The sequence below is a fragment of the Solea senegalensis genome, linkage group LG9 (assembly GCF_019176455.1).
Source record: "Solea senegalensis isolate Sse05_10M linkage group LG9, IFAPA_SoseM_1, whole genome shotgun sequence".
Lineage (NCBI taxonomy): Eukaryota > Metazoa > Chordata > Actinopteri > Pleuronectiformes > Soleidae > Solea > Solea senegalensis.
In genome coordinates, this window is record NC_058029.1 from 4,610,309 (window position 1) to 4,626,810 (window position 16,502).

Here is a 16,502-nt window from a genome sequence, read left to right on the forward strand (position 1 = left end):
ATATGTATCTGTAATCGGAAGCAAAAGAAAGTCAAGTCAGCCTAATTACAGGCCGTGTAATGAACCACCTGCTGTGAGACTGTGTCGCCGAATGTGTATGAAGCACAGCAGAAATGCTGCACACTCATATTGTGTGGACCAACGCACAAACACGGGCCTCTGTATCGCACACGTCACGTTCCCCACAAATTACACTTGTACTGGGCAAGAATTTAAAACCCCCTACGCACAACAGGAAGCACAGGTTTTAGATGTACATGTAAACACATGCTCGGAGCCGACTGAATGCAAACTCTCCAGAAATGAACTCTGAGGTGACTGATAAATGAAGAGAAACAGCGGTAATGCCGGTCCCCCGCTGTGAACAGTATTAACATAGTGTTCGGTTGTCAATGCAGATCAACACATCCATGCTTTTGATTTATATGCACAAACACTGCGGTGCACAAACAAGCAAATGTGCACTGATCCCACCGCATACAATTCACCCTAAAATAAACTGAAGTGATTAATAATAAAAGAGCAAACATCCATCTATGCTGCCTTTGACCAGCACCACACACACACCCACACACACACAAATGGTGGCTACCCATCTAACCTTTTATCTCCAGATGATAAATGGAGGGTGTGAAGGATTCTGCCTTAGACAACGTTGCCAATTTTCTCCTTCCATGGCTTTCAAATTCTAACAGATATTTTTTCTGAACTTTCAATTCATCATCTTGGACACTGTCCACTCAACTGGCTGAGCTGAGCCCAAAGGGCAGATCCATTCTTACAGGCATGCACACGGTTACATGCACACAGGCACACACTTGTCTGTAGTGGTAGGAACAGGACACAGTGGCTGCCAATTCTTCTTTTCTTTTTTTTATCTACACTTGAGCTAGAAAGACAGATTCCTGTAATTTGTTACTTTACAGGTGTTACTTTACATAGCTAAGAATGATTTGAGTGCTGGTGCAATTCATTAAAACATCAGCTTAATAGAGCAGGTGCCGATTGAGCTGTTAGTCTGAAATGTCATCTGATATGTTAAAACAGTAAAACAGTTTCCACATATAATCTTTTAAAGATGGTTGATCACATCGGACAAACGGACAGAAAGCCACACTTTGATGCTCTCTAAAAAAATTAATAAATAAGAGATTTAATAGAAAATAAACATGTAAATATCATAATAAGGACATTCTTCACATACACAACACATGCAGAGAAAAGGAATAAGATATTAGTACAAAATGTAATGACACAGAATAAGGACTAAAATATTTGGATGCAACTGTATAATTACAATAATTACAAATTACACAATTGAGTACAGCCTCAACACATGTATTGTGAAGTCGAGTATGATAAAATAAATCTGTTATTTTTAATGTCATAATCCAAATAACTTCTTCGAAACGATCTAATGCAAATACACACATGCACGCCCACCTCTGTTGCTGCTGTTTATATCCTTGCCTATAGCCGGTTTCACTAACATTCCCACCGAAGCACACATTTGTGTGTGTCTGTGTTTTGTGTCTGTCTGTAGGAAGAGGCAGAAGCCATGAGAGTGTCAAGTAAACAAAAACCTGTTTCCAACGTTCTCAAACCCCCTTGTGAGGTCTTTTCCGAGACTCTTTGCCAAGTTCTGTCAAAAGCTTCACACAGTACTTTTAAATAAAGGCTGACCACCTGATGCTAAAGCGACTGCCTATGAAACATTCTGTGAACACAGCAACAACTTAACAGTCAAGTTTGCAGTTTTCATTGTGGTTTCATATTTTACTCTTGCACTTGCTGCCAATTTCAGTTCAATATATAAAAGGCTTTTTAAAAACTGTACAACTAATTTGAAATTGCATACAGATATACATAAATATAGAGTCCATGCTGTGGCGATTGCTCTAAGACAGCAAGGGAAGCTCAGCTCCCTCTAAAATGTGGTCAAATATGTACTGAGCGTGTGCTAGAACGTGTCACTTGTTTGTTCAGAATCAGCCGTTTATCGCAGATGACGGATCGCCTTACGTGATTTTTGTATTCCCGTAGCAGCCTCTGCATTAAAAGCATTTGTGGCCCAAAAACGTCACTTCCACAGAAGCTCAGCTTCTCTGGGACTCAGTGGAGCAGTGGGCAGACACAGACGCAGGGCTCCTGCGTGATGATGAGAGGAGCTGTCTGGAAGGTGGAACCAGTTTTTGATTGACAGCGCTGCAGAAACATACATGACAGCGGAGCCTTTTCCAAGTGAAGTCTGTAGACAAAGCTGGTCTTCGTGTTTTTTGCTTGGTGAAATAGACCATTTTCATTTGTACATATACACAGTTAAAATTAACACTATTATAGTATTTCAGTTTTACATAATTATCATGTTATCTTGCTCTAGTTTTTTGTTTACAGAATTTATGTATAAATAACTGGGCCTGAAATGAGTGTCCCCTGTTTCAAAGACCAGCAACCACAACTGAGTGCACGGGTTTGTATGTGGGAATGGAAAAGTAGCAAAGTGATGCAGTCAGAAAAAAACAGCCAGTCGACACGACACAAGATGAAATGCACTTGCTTTTCTCAATCTGCATTGCAATAGTTGAGCTCAGGCTATTAGCTGCTCTGCTGATTAATGCTCTAACCTGTGACTAAAAGCCAAGAGCACTGCAGCAGTGGCACAGCGAAATTAAACCACTGTTCAAACTGTTAAAAGGGCATGAGGGACAGTGCTTTATCTTATATGACTGATGATTATGTTAAGTAAAACTGAGAGCTGAATGTTTATGCGCTTTTCTTTTTTAATGGAAGTGGCACAAGTTTTTTTGAATATAAACAAATGTCTGCCACATTCAAACCATTGTCAAATGAGTACACACAATGCTGACTGCTGCATGTGGTTGTTATATGGACATATATATGAACATGTAGACATACATAACAGAGGTTCACCTGAGGAGAAGGGAAATTCTGATGTCACTGCAAGCCTCCTTGGCTAAAAATGCAAGAAGCGCAAGTGAAAAGTTTCCCCATATTCCTCATAGTCCTGACATGGCGGCATCTCTGCCACTCACTGCAGAAGCTCAGGTCATGTCTGTTTTTACTCCCAGCAGCTTGTTATTGAGCTTTAAATCTTTAGAAAAATACCTTTGAATTGTGTCTTTGAATCACTGCTCTGCTCATTCGGTGTGGTCCTTGTTGAGTCAGGGAGATTAGCCATGCTTAAAAATAATTTTTTTTAATCGATCTTCATTTGCATCTGCATTGATCAGGTACCACAAGTTTGAACTTTTAATATATCCCTTCTCTTTTGGTAATCCTGCTGGAGAGTTAACAAAAGCTTTTAGTTCTGTGAGAATCACTTATCTAATCAAAGCCAGCATTGTTACTGGAAAATATTGCATTGAATAAAACATTTTAATCAAATTACAACTTGTGAATTATCAATGAAGATATGTACTCTTAATTATTATTTTATGTATATTTATACACATTTCAGTCAGTCCACCAACACTGCTTTCCTTTTAAGGACAAATATGGTGCTTTTCCAGGATACAGTTCATGGTACGTCTCAGCTATGCGGTTTGACTTGTTTTCTATTATTATAGTACTACCTCAGTGTGGGTGGAATTGTAGTACCATGCTGCACAACAAGTTGTTTTATACACCACACAAACTAATGACAAGCAAAGTAGTTGTTTTTAGTGTAAATGAATCATTAGAATCAGTTAATTAAAAAGATTAGTCCGGTACTTCCTGCATGACCGGAGCACGGACTCCATCTGACACAGTCAATGAACTAAAATATGGCTAAACGGGTTGGGATTCGGCTCACGATAACCGGCTTTCAGCACTGCGGTCGTTAATTATATCAGACTCCCCTGTTAAATATTGAGATTTGGCCTTGCTAAATGTTGGAGATTAAAGTCTTTTTAACTGATCTACAGTTTGGCATTGTTCGGTTTGATTCTGGTGTCGGTGAGTGAGTGAGTGAGTGAGTGGTAGGTAGGTGAGTGGTGGTGAGTGGTGAGTGAGTGAGTGAGTGAGTGAGTGAGGTAGTGAGTGAGTGAGTGAGTGAGTGGTGAGTGAGTGAGTGAGTGAGTGAGTGAGTGAGTGAGTGAGGTGAGTGAGTGAGGTGAGTGAGGGGTGAGTGAGTGGTGAGTGAGATTGAGGTGAGGTGGTGGTGAGGTGAGGTGGTGGTGGGTAGGTGAGTGGTGGTGGTGAGTGAGGTGAGTGAGTGAGTGGTGAGTGGTGAGTGAGTGAGTGAGTGAGTGAGTGAGTGGTGAGTGAGTGAGTGAGGTGAGTGGTGGTGGGTGAGGTGAGTGAGTGAGTGAGAGTGAGTGAGTGAGGTGAGTGAGGAGGATGGTGAGTGAGTGAGGTGAGTGAGTGAGTAGTGAGTGAGTGAGTGAGTGAGTGAGGTGGTGAGGTGAGTGAGTGAGTGAGTGGTGAGGTGAGGTGAGGTGAGGTGGGTGAGTGAGGAGTGAGTGAGTGAGGTGAGGTGAGTGAGGTGAGTGAGGTGAGTGAGTGAGTGAGAGGTGAGGTGAGGTGAGGTGAGGTGAGGTGAGTGAGTGAAGAGTGAGTGAAAGTGAGGTAGTGAGGTGAGTGAGTGGTGAGTGAGTGGAGGTGAGGTGAGTGGTGAGTGAGTGAGTGAGAGTGAGTGAGTGAGTGAGTGAGTGAGTGAGTGAGTGAGTGAGTGAGTGAGTGAGTGAGTCTTGGTAAAATGTGGATGAATCGGAGGCATCTGAGATCTGCACATAAACCAAAAATGACATTTCTGTCAAAGAATGAGTGAAGAAAGCAGTGATCAGTTTATGTTGATCTCACCTCTTCCAGCCGACCCTGGTGCAAGTATATCACAAGCACACACACACCCTTGCTTTTTTACAGTATATAAACACAGGCACATTAGAGCACATGCACACTAGCGCACATGCACGCCATGTCAAGTTGAATAAAGTACGTCGGCTGGCTTAAATTGTATCTATAAATCATTTGTCAGATGGGTCTAAATTCTGTCTGCCAGCCGTACATGCGGTTAAATCTGTCCCCATTGTGGCACAAATGCACTGACACTCACACAGCCATGCACATTCTCTCTGTTATAAACACATAAACTCTGGGCTCCATTTTGAAGCAGGTACAAAGCATCACGCTCATGAGGAGTAGGTTATTTTTGTCTCACTCATGCTTGTTCAGCAGTTTGGCAACATGCCTTTGTGTGTGCAAAGTGCAGTGTGTGCATTCACAACTGCTATACTTTGCCTGTTTAGGGCTCACCCTCATATTAAAGCAAACCTGATATTCTTTGCTCATAATCACCACTCCTTCTATAGTGTTATTTCTATTGCAGAGATTGTACGTTTTCCAAAATGTATTGAGCTGCTCAAATATAAAAAGTACTGCCTGAATGACCATTGTCAGACAGTTGCAAAATCACCATATAAACTTTGTTTTTCTTGCAAAATTGGACTTATTTAGTATTCCACACCGTCTCCGAGTTTATGGAATAAAAAAAATCACAATGTGTGTTGAGACACTGATATCCTCAGGATACGAGGAGTTCATTTAATTCCACAAATGTAATTAAAACTTTTCTCTCATCTACAAAATCCCCCTGGGCCACATTTTCTGACCGGTTCTCTCCGTGACGCCTGTAAGCATCACTTTTGTAATTGTGGGGGAGGCCGACCTATGTCTGCACTGAAAGCCGAAACATAATCTGCCTCCCACAGCATCATCGTGTCTGTTCAATTTCACATTTTTTGTTGTCCACAACAAAAACAGAGAGAGAATAGAATTTAAACATGACCATTGGTCAGTGTCTTTGTGTAGATCCTTTTTTTTTTGTCACTTGAAAGTTTTTCCTTCATACGGATGTAAAACCAACATACAGAAAAATAAATACAAAAACAAACAAGTGGGAGTTACATTCCAAGCACTATTTTGTCTTTCCTGTGGCCTTTGTCACTGTTCTTGTTTGAATAATGTCAATTTTATCAATTATTCTCCGAACTGAGCTTCCCGTAGTCGCAAGTGGTGTGTCATCTTTTCCATTATGTAGATTTCCTCTACAATCTGTGTGCATTGATGCTGTCTAGGGGGGCAGTGAAATAAAAAAAAAAATCTTTTTTTTAACCAGCTATTAGTAATATTTTATCTGTCCTTTGATTGTATATTTTCTTCATATAACTCACAGTGATACAGTACTTTACAGGACATAGACCTTTTACCCAAATATTTTCAGTAAATAATTATATATCATTGACCTGCGTTCAACTCTTCGCAGACTCTCCAACATCAACAACAGACTCTCCATTTTTGTTTAAATGTTTGCTCTTTGTCTCTGGTGTAGATCAGTTAATCACCGAGAAGGTTTGAACTTGATCCAGAATTTGGACAAAGAAAGAGACACAACATTTGGGCTTGCATGTGTAGTTGTACGCAGCCTTGAAAGATTTCCAGTCCTGTTGATAATGTATGATGATGGATTGATATTAACCCTGAGCACAGAAATATACCACTGTACTATGTCTATTATACAGTTTGGACCACTTTGAGTCACTGAATGGTAAAAAATACACTTTTACTCTCACAGTGTGACGCTTCCTGAACAGATAATCAATCATTATGTAAAAAGTAACACTGGCCACTAGGGCAAGGTGGGATTTATTCATAAAATAATAATGATAATCAAGATAAATTTGCCTAAGCATGGCTATACATTTGTTGGCGATTCTATGTGTGACAAAGCCCTGTGTGTTTTTTTTTTTATTTTTTATCTTACTTCTATCACAAACATATTCTCATTTAAAAGTGTAGGAAATTGGAAGGTGTCATATGTCTTTCTGGTGACATTTGTCACGGAGGAAAGCGGTGCGATCAGGCTCGGGTGCTTTGGCTGGGGGCCCTGCCATCCATCATGGAGACTGGGTGGTAAATGGCTTATGTAATTCTGTTTCAGATGAATGACCATGGCAGGCAGTGTCACCACTAACATTATTGTGATCTATACAGTAGTGATGAGACTGGAAAGGAGAGAGAGAGAGAGAGAGAGAGAGAGAGCTCCTTTCAGGCCCAAAACATGAGACTCTTGCATTTACAAGTAAACATGACATTTGTATAAAGGTAGCTCCGACTTTATATATAAGTAGATATTAAATAAAATAAATGCCATCAGTAAATAATCAAATGGTCTGTATTTATAAAGCGCTTTTCTAGTCGTTACACTACAGTTTTGCCATTCACCCATTCACTCACACATTCATCTATGTGCAGCGCTTTCTCTATCATCATCGTTCCGTCAGGAGCAACACAGGGTTAAGTGTGTCTAGCGGAGCCGGGAATCGAACTCACAACCTTCAAGTTCAAAGACGCCTCGCTCCACCGGTCTCCTTCAAACATATTTTATATAATACACTCATGATCGTATGCTCTAAAATAGCTTTTATCTGTTTTTTTAATTTTGTGAAAATAAATCCACTCTAAAACTGTGGACAGAGACATTTCACTTCAGTTTTGTATAAAAACATTTAACCTGACCTTTGGTGAAAAGTTACCGTATGAAAATAACACTATATCTGTGGTTGAACATTGGGTTCCAGATGCGTTTACTAAGTGTTCTTGGTGCAAATACAGCAGTAACAACAGATGGCCTGGCAAAATAAATAAAAACTGTATTTATTTATTTTTCATAGGTTTGGTATTCAACACTATTTAGTTAAAAAACAAGGTTCTGTCCAAACCCTGTATATATTGTAGTTACCTCGTGCACACACGCAGTATTTCCATCTTCCTTTAAACTACTGATGTAGTGACTAATGTCAGTTTTTTGTTGTGAGAGAAGAACAGAAAAGACAGATGTAAGAGTCAGAAAAGGGTGTTGACCTTTTTGTTCCCTTTTTATTTTAAGTGTGTTAGAAGAGAAAATGCCACCTTTTACAGCCCACAGACTGAAAGGAATGATTGACACAATTGCTCCGCTGATTATCCCTTGTTTCTAATAATTATTGTCATTTTCATGGCCCTGCAGTCCTCCTGTGATTGACAGAGTTCCATTCAGGCTCGGGGTCTGTCCTTTTCTCTTCTACTTCATACTTTAAGAGTTGATGGGAGGTAGACGGAGGCCCAGTCCACATGACGTAGACAGGTACTTTTGAAAACATAGCTGATTATATGCGTTTTTGGCCGTGCACACTCTGTGGGTTAGCTTCTCTGAAAATTCTTGCTGCGGTGAAAATGTTTGTAATGTCTATTTGAAGCGTGCATGTGTTGGCAGGGAAAACCGAGTTTTTGGCTTTGGCTTTTTGGCAATCTCTCTCTGTTTGTCGCCCGTGTGTCGTCACTGTTACACGTTTACATGTAGGTGAGTTGTGTAATGATGTCGGACGCAGCCAAACTTGAGGGAACTGGAAATACACATACACCGTTTATTTTTAATTTGTGTTGTTTGCCTGTTGAGACCGATAGTGATGTTTTGTCTATCGCGCTGCTGATTGGCCAATGAGGCTTTACAATAACAGTCATATAACCACCTGTTGATTTGGCATGATTTTGACAGCACTCCACACTATTGTGTGCACAGGAGTTGTTTGAAAACAGAAAAATTTAAACCCTAGTTTTCACAAATATCCACCCACAGCTGTCTCATGATGCTTTATGTGCATTGTATTTTAAATTTTTCTCTGTCTTTTACTTGCCAGAGTAAAAGCAACTAGGTAATAAGACAATGCACAACAGTTGTGTTTCCATTTCATGTAAGATATCTCATGCAACTCTGCCTTCCTCTTTTGTCACTGTTGTTGAGAATCAGGGAATCCAATCCACTTTACTCATATATTGTAGCCCAGTGATTCCCCAACTGGGGTACAAAGTGACAAGTGGGAACACAAACATTTTTTTTATTATGTTTTGAAACTGGCATACATAGTCACATGTGCTCACCCACATTGCTAAAAAAAGCCAAAAAAGAGAGTCTACCCTCACTCTAAGAGATTTTATTTGATATGTACCGTATGTCCGGACTAAATGTCGCACCGGAGTATTAGTCGCATCTGTCAAAAATGACGTCATGAAGAGGAAAACAACATATAAGTCGCATCAGTCTATAAGTCGCATTTATTTTTGTGAATGCACAGAAACTGTCAACCTTGGCTTGGAGGTCCGGTGGCAGTTTCTGACACATCGTGGTCTGTGCTCTGATTGACAGGTGATTGCGTTGCATGAAGCGATAGCACCAAGAAGGCCGTGTGTGTGGCAGTAAGTGGTACATGGCTGGAGGTCAATTGTCTGAAGAAAAGTTTTGGAACCACTGATAGAGCACATTTGAAATACACATGGTTGCTAAAGTGCTGTTCACTGCTTGAAGACCCAACGCCCACCGTGGGCATGACACGAATTGCGTTAACGCACGAAGTATGGGCTGCGCGTGCAGAAGAAGTAGTCACAGAGGACAGTCACCCGAGCCTCGACCTGGTGACCCTCCAACCGGCCAACACCCCGACTCCCCTGCCGCTCCAACCGGACATGTACTAGGGAGCTGTAGCATTGCTCTCTTCTTCTTTGGTAGGAATGCGTCCTATTCCCTGCGTCCAGACTTGTACCGCCACCCGATGGTTGAGTAGGATACTACAGGACCCTGATGCGCGAGTATACAAGGGGCCGTGAATGGTACATGAAGTATACCACTAAAATACACCAAAAGACAGACACAACTCTCATGCTGGGTTTAAAGCCAAGGAGTAAGAGGTGCATTTTAAGACGAGACCTAAAAGTGTCCAGGATTGGGTCCCTGGGGCCAGATATGGGTGGGTAACTCCTGGGCACTGAGAAGGCTCGGTCACCACTGTTTTTGTTGTTTTGCCGTGTTTTAGGAATGACAAGTAGAGGTTGATCTGTTGACCTCAGTGCCCTCGAGGGAAAGAGCTGTTGAGGTTAAACAACCTCTTAACTCTTCCTCTCATTAACCCCATCAAATCAATTTCACTCCCCCCTGCTCCCAGGAAGCCTGTGAGTAACAACCGTGACCTGTAATTTCACACAGGTGGTTACATGAAAGAGTGAATTACATTTTGATTGACTGTAATTAATAGAGGTTTTTGAGTTTGTGTTGATTTGATCCATTTTTTTATTATCACTTAGTAAGAGTTAGTCGCTGACACTTGACACAGTCAGATTGGACCCGACGACGACGTCGACTGAATAAAGAAGACATTGTGTCTCCCGAAAATGTCGTGACCCACATTATCCAGATGGTGCTGATTCACATCGCTAAGCTCAGCTTTTGAGCTTCACAGCCAGATCCTTAGGATTCTGTCTGAAATCAACAGACTGAGAGACCAGGCAGGATTTAGGAAGCACATAAAATCTGGGCAGCTTGTGTGCAAAGCTTGTATGAACTTAAGAACTCACTCAGTATCACTACACTGAGGTCACATTACCATGTGAACCCGAGAGACTTTAAAGCAGCGGTGCATGGAGTGAGACATTTCCCTGCCATAACTACACTTTACTAACAAGTGCTCTGGTATATATTTGGAAACTACACTATGTTAATTAATACATTTGCCATAATAGTATCACAAAGGGATGATGCATGATGCAAAGTCACTGTCTGTTTTCTTTTTCCCCCTCCTCAACACTGTCATCGCACAGATCAGAGCCATCCCTGCTGAGAGTACTGCCCAAAGTCATTTGAAAAGTGGCTCATGTATTATCACTTTGACTTATAGGATTTGCGAGGAATCGATAATTTCCTTCATTACTTTATGACATTCCCCTGCAAGAATACAACATCACATTTTGATGCTGCCCTGCTGCCTCTATAGTGTGACAACAATGGAAGATATATCACTGACAGGCGGCAAGGCAGCAAACTTTGCTCATATAATTGGATAAAAATATCTTTAAAAATCTGTCTGTACTGTAGAATCTGTTGCTCTCAAAGGCATAAATCTACTACCTATGGATGCTACTGCAACAGAATCTTCGTGTCTGAGTAGTGTTTTGTTTGTCTTCCCCTCATCTCCTCCATCTTTACCTTCGTTATGTCTACATTTTCATAATCCATGTGTCTCGCCCCAGTGTTTTTTCTTCACGTTCTCACAGCCACTGTGCGATACTACATTCTGTCCTGTCAGTGTTTTTTTGCTTTATCTTCATTCTCTTCAACTTGTTTCATTTTTCATCTTCTGGCTTTGGTTTCTGGTGACAGATGGAGTCATGGTGGCATCATTCAAGGTAATGCTGACTAGAAGTGACAGGTGCACTGAGGGCATACTGGGCCACTCTATATATATACACACACACACACTAGGGATAGGTATTGTTAATTATCATATTACTTCAATATTCATGATTCATAATATTCACAATTCATACTGCTCATCAATCTGGTACTTTAACCTTATTGGTTCTTTTGTTACCTTTTCAGGTAACATTTTAAAATAAATGTTAAATGCTATTAAAAATAAAACATTTATTTATAGAACTTTTGTCATCCCTTTGTTCACAAATGGGTCGCATGTTCATTCTTTCGAAGTTCGGGGGTCTTTTGTAGTTGTGCATACTGCATGAACTATTTTAAAAGCAGAGACGCGTGGTTGTGTCGCTGCCATTCAACCAATTTAACCAAAAAAATATTGCAAATTCTGAAATCTATAATATGTAGACGGATGTGTTAATGAATTAAATTTGGGTTAAAATCATTTAATGAATTAAATATATTTATATACTTGAAGGGGGCTCCGCTCAGACTACCGATCAATGAATGAATGAATGAATTTTTCAATTGTTTTGAATAACATTTTTAATAATTTTACTATTTCAGAGAGAGGGCTAATCCTTGACTAAACTGAGTAATGGTAAAAATGAACTCCCATTTGCATAGTTTAACTAACTAATTGGAGGGTTCTGGGTAACATAACATAACAGAGGTGGATGTGGACACAGGAGATGTGCTACGAGGTTGGCTGTTGAATACTGTGCATTTTTCCATCTAAATGCGAAGATTGCACATAACAACAGGTTTGCAAGCAGAAATGCGGCGACGACTATTATCAACATCAATTCTGGTGAAATATATCCAGATTTTAACGTTTAACTCTCCGTTGCATCTCGGTCTGTCGCCGTATGAGGAGCTGAATCAAAGTGTGTTCTCACAGCCTATTACAGATGTGTACATGTACACACACACTAATACAAGAGTACACACACACACACTGACCCCACACCAGTCATTTGGTAAAGATCACTTTATCACTGAAGACTAAAACCTCCAGGAAGACGCCATTAAAAGCTAAAATGGGGGCCATGTGAGGTCACACCTGTCCATCCTAAATGGATCCGTCCCATCACCCCTTTGTGATTATGAATCACTTCCACACACACACACACACACACACACACGTGTTGTGTTTCAGGACAACAGGTTGAAGGATGGATGGGAGGGTTGTCTAAACAAGACAGTGAATGAAGAGGGGAAGGTGGGAATGTGCGGAAGTTCAGTGTTCGTTTTTGTGAGGAACAATTGGGAGATTTTTATCTTTAGAGTTGAGAACATTTTTAAATGAAAACATTTTTGACAGATTATGAGAATCTGGTGACACCTGATGAGTGTGTGTGTGTGTGTGTGTGTGTGTGTGTGTGTGTGTGTGTGTGTGTGTGTGTGTGGGAAGCAGGCTGAGGTGTGCTGTTCCTCTATTCTTATGTTAACATGGATTACTGCCGTGTCCTCCCTGCTGACGGTCCATTGTAGACCCCAATCCGCTCAGTGGGGTTGTGTCTACACCACACAGCAGGAGTGTGTGTGTGTGTGTGTCTGTGTGTGTCTTTTACCTGGCTCTTCTCAGCAGGATAAAACAAGTATGTGTGTGTGTGTGTGTGTGTGTGTGTGTGTCCACGGAAAGAACGTTTATGAAACAGGTGACTGAGTGATGAGGAAAGAGTTGAGGATGAACGGGTGAGGAGAAGGCAATGAATGGATGTAAAATGAAGTGTAAGGAAATTAAAAAATGCAATTAGAGATGAATTTAAAAATTGAAACCTTGTTACAAAGACAGCTTTCTCTTTGATTAATAAATATAGTGATTTTCATTCAGGGCCCTCATCGTAAGCTCCCATAAGAAAAGAACACAAGGTATGGACCACAGGCTCCGTCCATCTCCGTCTTTCGTACAATGTGCATGTAAACATACGCAGTGATCGACAAAAGAACCAGAAAATACTGTTCACTGTGGGGCCAAGACGCAGCGGATGAGACATCAGGTGTGACGTCAGCAGCAGGACGTGGAGACAGCATCTCCACTGTCTTAGGGCCGACGTACGTCTTAACTGCGTCGCTTGTTCTCTTTATTCACTCTGAGACTTTGAGTGATTCTGTCATCATTTCTAAAACTCCCGCACTGAGATATTAATCAATTAAAAAGCTTTTTTTTCCTTTTTATGTGCACGCGTGTAGACACGGCCTTAGTCTGGGTTTGTAGCGCTGTGGATTCCGTTCACGTGCGTCGAGCTGTCGCCGCGTCGAGTCAACGTTTTTTTGTGTGCTGAGGTGAAACGAGCCGCGACCTCGGCGGCGCAGTCAGACTGTCTGTCTGTCTGTCTGTCTGCCTGTCTGCCCCGCTCTCGATCAGATATCAGCGGTTGGTGCAGTCCTCTAATTGTACCACCGAAGAGGAAGAAGAAAAAAGAAGAAGAAGAAGGGGAAAAAAAGGGGAAGATGGGTTTTCAAATACGTGCAAATTGCCGCCGCGCTTCGGCGTGTGACGGAGATCTCGGCGAAGATGACTTGACAGAGCATTCAAACAGAAAGAGAATAAGAGGGAAGACGACCCCCCATCTCTCTATGTCTCAGTGTTTTATGAGTGTGTGTCTCTGTTCTGTTTACATGTTAAAAGCTCTTTAATAAGAAGCTGCAGGGGAAGCGAGCAGACAGGAACCTTTCATCTCAACCTGTCCTGTCACACCCAGGGTTGGGGAGGGTGGGGGGGACCTTATTTATGGCTGCACGCAGGTTGGGCTTTTTCCTTTTTTGTGTGTGTGTGTGTGTGTATGTAGCACTTACACTGTCTTCACAGTCAGATTGGAGACTCCAGAGAAGGCGTAATCTATCAGAGCGTGTGCGTGTCATGAGCTGCATTCAACACACATTCCACTACACTGGTTATACGTTATACATGTGTACATATGTGTATATGTACCTGGATAAGTTTCGATTCTTTCTTTCTTTCATTCTTTTATACACTGATTAATCGATTATGAAAATGAAGCTCTAATTCTTGGGTACAGTTTTCTTTACGTAATTGTTTCAGTTTTACCTGAAATCTTGAATCTTGGTAGCGTGACCTTGTTTTTTGATCTTAATTTATTCCTTGTTAATTTATTAAAAGCATGCTCTTTTACGGTGACATTCACAGATAAACAGGTTAGCTGCAGGGAAACACACACACAGACACGTAAGGAACTTTGAACTAATCACAGTTGTCTTTTTTTGTGCTATTTCTCAGCGACTCGCTCATTAACATCTGGTTTTTCTAACGGTGACTGAGAGCAAATGTGAAATGTGAAAATGCACGGGATGAGTCTGCGAGTTTATTTCAGGCTTCTGGTCCTTCAGTGTAGGGCGTACACCCACTCCTGCGACGCCTGAAAGTCTCGATGTGCGAACTTGACTCATAACGACAGGATATGATGAGAAAAAAAACGCTGAATAAAGTCCAACATTTCTGTTTATCTGGTAAAAAAAAAAAACAGTGTTTTTTTTTGTTTGGCCTCTGTAACGCGTGTGAAATGTATATTAAGCTGAAACACTGCAGATGTGATTTATCATGCTTCACCGTCTGAATGTGACCGATCAGCTGAGAGGTCGGGTTAATCTCTCCACTTCCTGATTCACACAAAACCATCTTAGCCGTCACTGAACAGAAGACAGACAGGAGTCGATCACGTCGGACAGGATTCCTTTTCTTCCCTCTCGTTGGTCAAGTTCACACACTCCCATGACAGAGACTGAGGTGAAATGTGACAGCCGGTCAGATGATGATGATGATGATGATCCTCCTGTTGTGACCACACAGACCTTACAGCTACATGTGTCCTGCTGCATGACACTAACCGACATCCCAGATTAGTCTGAAACACAATTTCTGACAACAAACTTTCAGGACGTGAAGAAGACTTCAACAAATCCTGAAGATCTGTGTTTCTTAAACTACCAAGCGACGGACTTTTCACAGGAATTAGAACATTTGCTCCCTCATCATCCTCCTCTTCCTCACATATACTTCACACTCTGGTAGAGTGAGATTACATTAAGATGGCATGAGAGAGAAGGAGACTCTAATTATTATTATTTTGTTCTCTACACACTCACATACCCTGGTATATACAGTACACGAGAACAGTATGTTTTATTATTTTTCCTCCAAGTACCACCAGAGAAAGCTCGCGCACCACTGGTGGTACACATACCACAGTTTGAGAACCGCGGCTGCAAAATATAAAGTGTTGTAGAATCAAATTACGAACTCAAGCTTCAGCTTAGCCGGATGTTGCCATCACTTACAACTTTTATCAATCTTTGAATCCATCAGATTTGACTGACATTTATAATACACTGTGTACATCTGACTCCGCCTCTATAGGTGGCGCTGTAGCTCCGCTTTATCTAGTTCCTTCAGCTGCTCAAGCATGAAGGTCTTCTCTTCGTCTTCCAGTGTCTGGAAGCGCATACATGCAGGAGTAATCGGATTTATCGAGGTAGGTTAGTCCGACTAAGAATAGTTTGATTTTAGTCGGACTAACATGTTAACATGATGCTGAGAAAACCAAACTATTGCCTAGTTTGACTAAAATTGAACTTTTTTTTAGTCAAAAGGACTCTGGTGTGGGGGAGTGAGTGATTTCCAAGGAACGTGAACTCCAGTTTCCTGTCTAACGGCAACATAAAGCAGTGAACATATGCTCAAGAAAACATACGCCAATTAGGCTCGGACCGAGTGGCCATGGCTGCAGTTCCGTTCATACTAACACGACGGACTGAGAGCATGTGCAATCAGTGTGTCCAACGTGCGTAGTTACAGAATACAGAGGCGCTTGCGTACATCCGCACGTGTGTGTACTGCCACAGAGGTAATAACATTTACTTCATGCAGTCTTCTGCGCTGGGTTTGTCCTGTTTTTCCTGGTGTTCTGGTGAGCAGGCAGTCATGAGCTGGCATGTGTATGTGTGTCTTGCCCAGCTGAGCACACACACACACACACACTGCATAATCTGGACAGGCTAAATAAACTAAACGTAACCATAACCAGTTAATGTCGAAACCCTAAACGTCACAATCACAATTCATATCTTAATCAGTTGCACAGAAATGAGGTTCTGCCTCATTAGGACCAGGTTGTGGTCTCGATGAGTACTACTGGTCCTGACAAGGTCAGTGTTTATGCCAGAAAAAGGTCCTACAGAGTTAACAAATACAACACACACACACACCAGAGCTGCAGTTGTGTCATGTACCTGTAGCTGTAAA

At 41.4% G+C, this 16,502-nt stretch overlaps 1 protein-coding gene across 1 annotated transcript in view; it reads right to left on the minus strand.

Moving 5' to 3' along the window:
• Nucleotides 1-16,502, minus strand: part of LOC122774671 (DNA-binding protein SATB1-like) — a 107,700-nt gene that overhangs the window by 33,255 nt on the left and 57,943 nt on the right. The window lies entirely within an intron of this gene.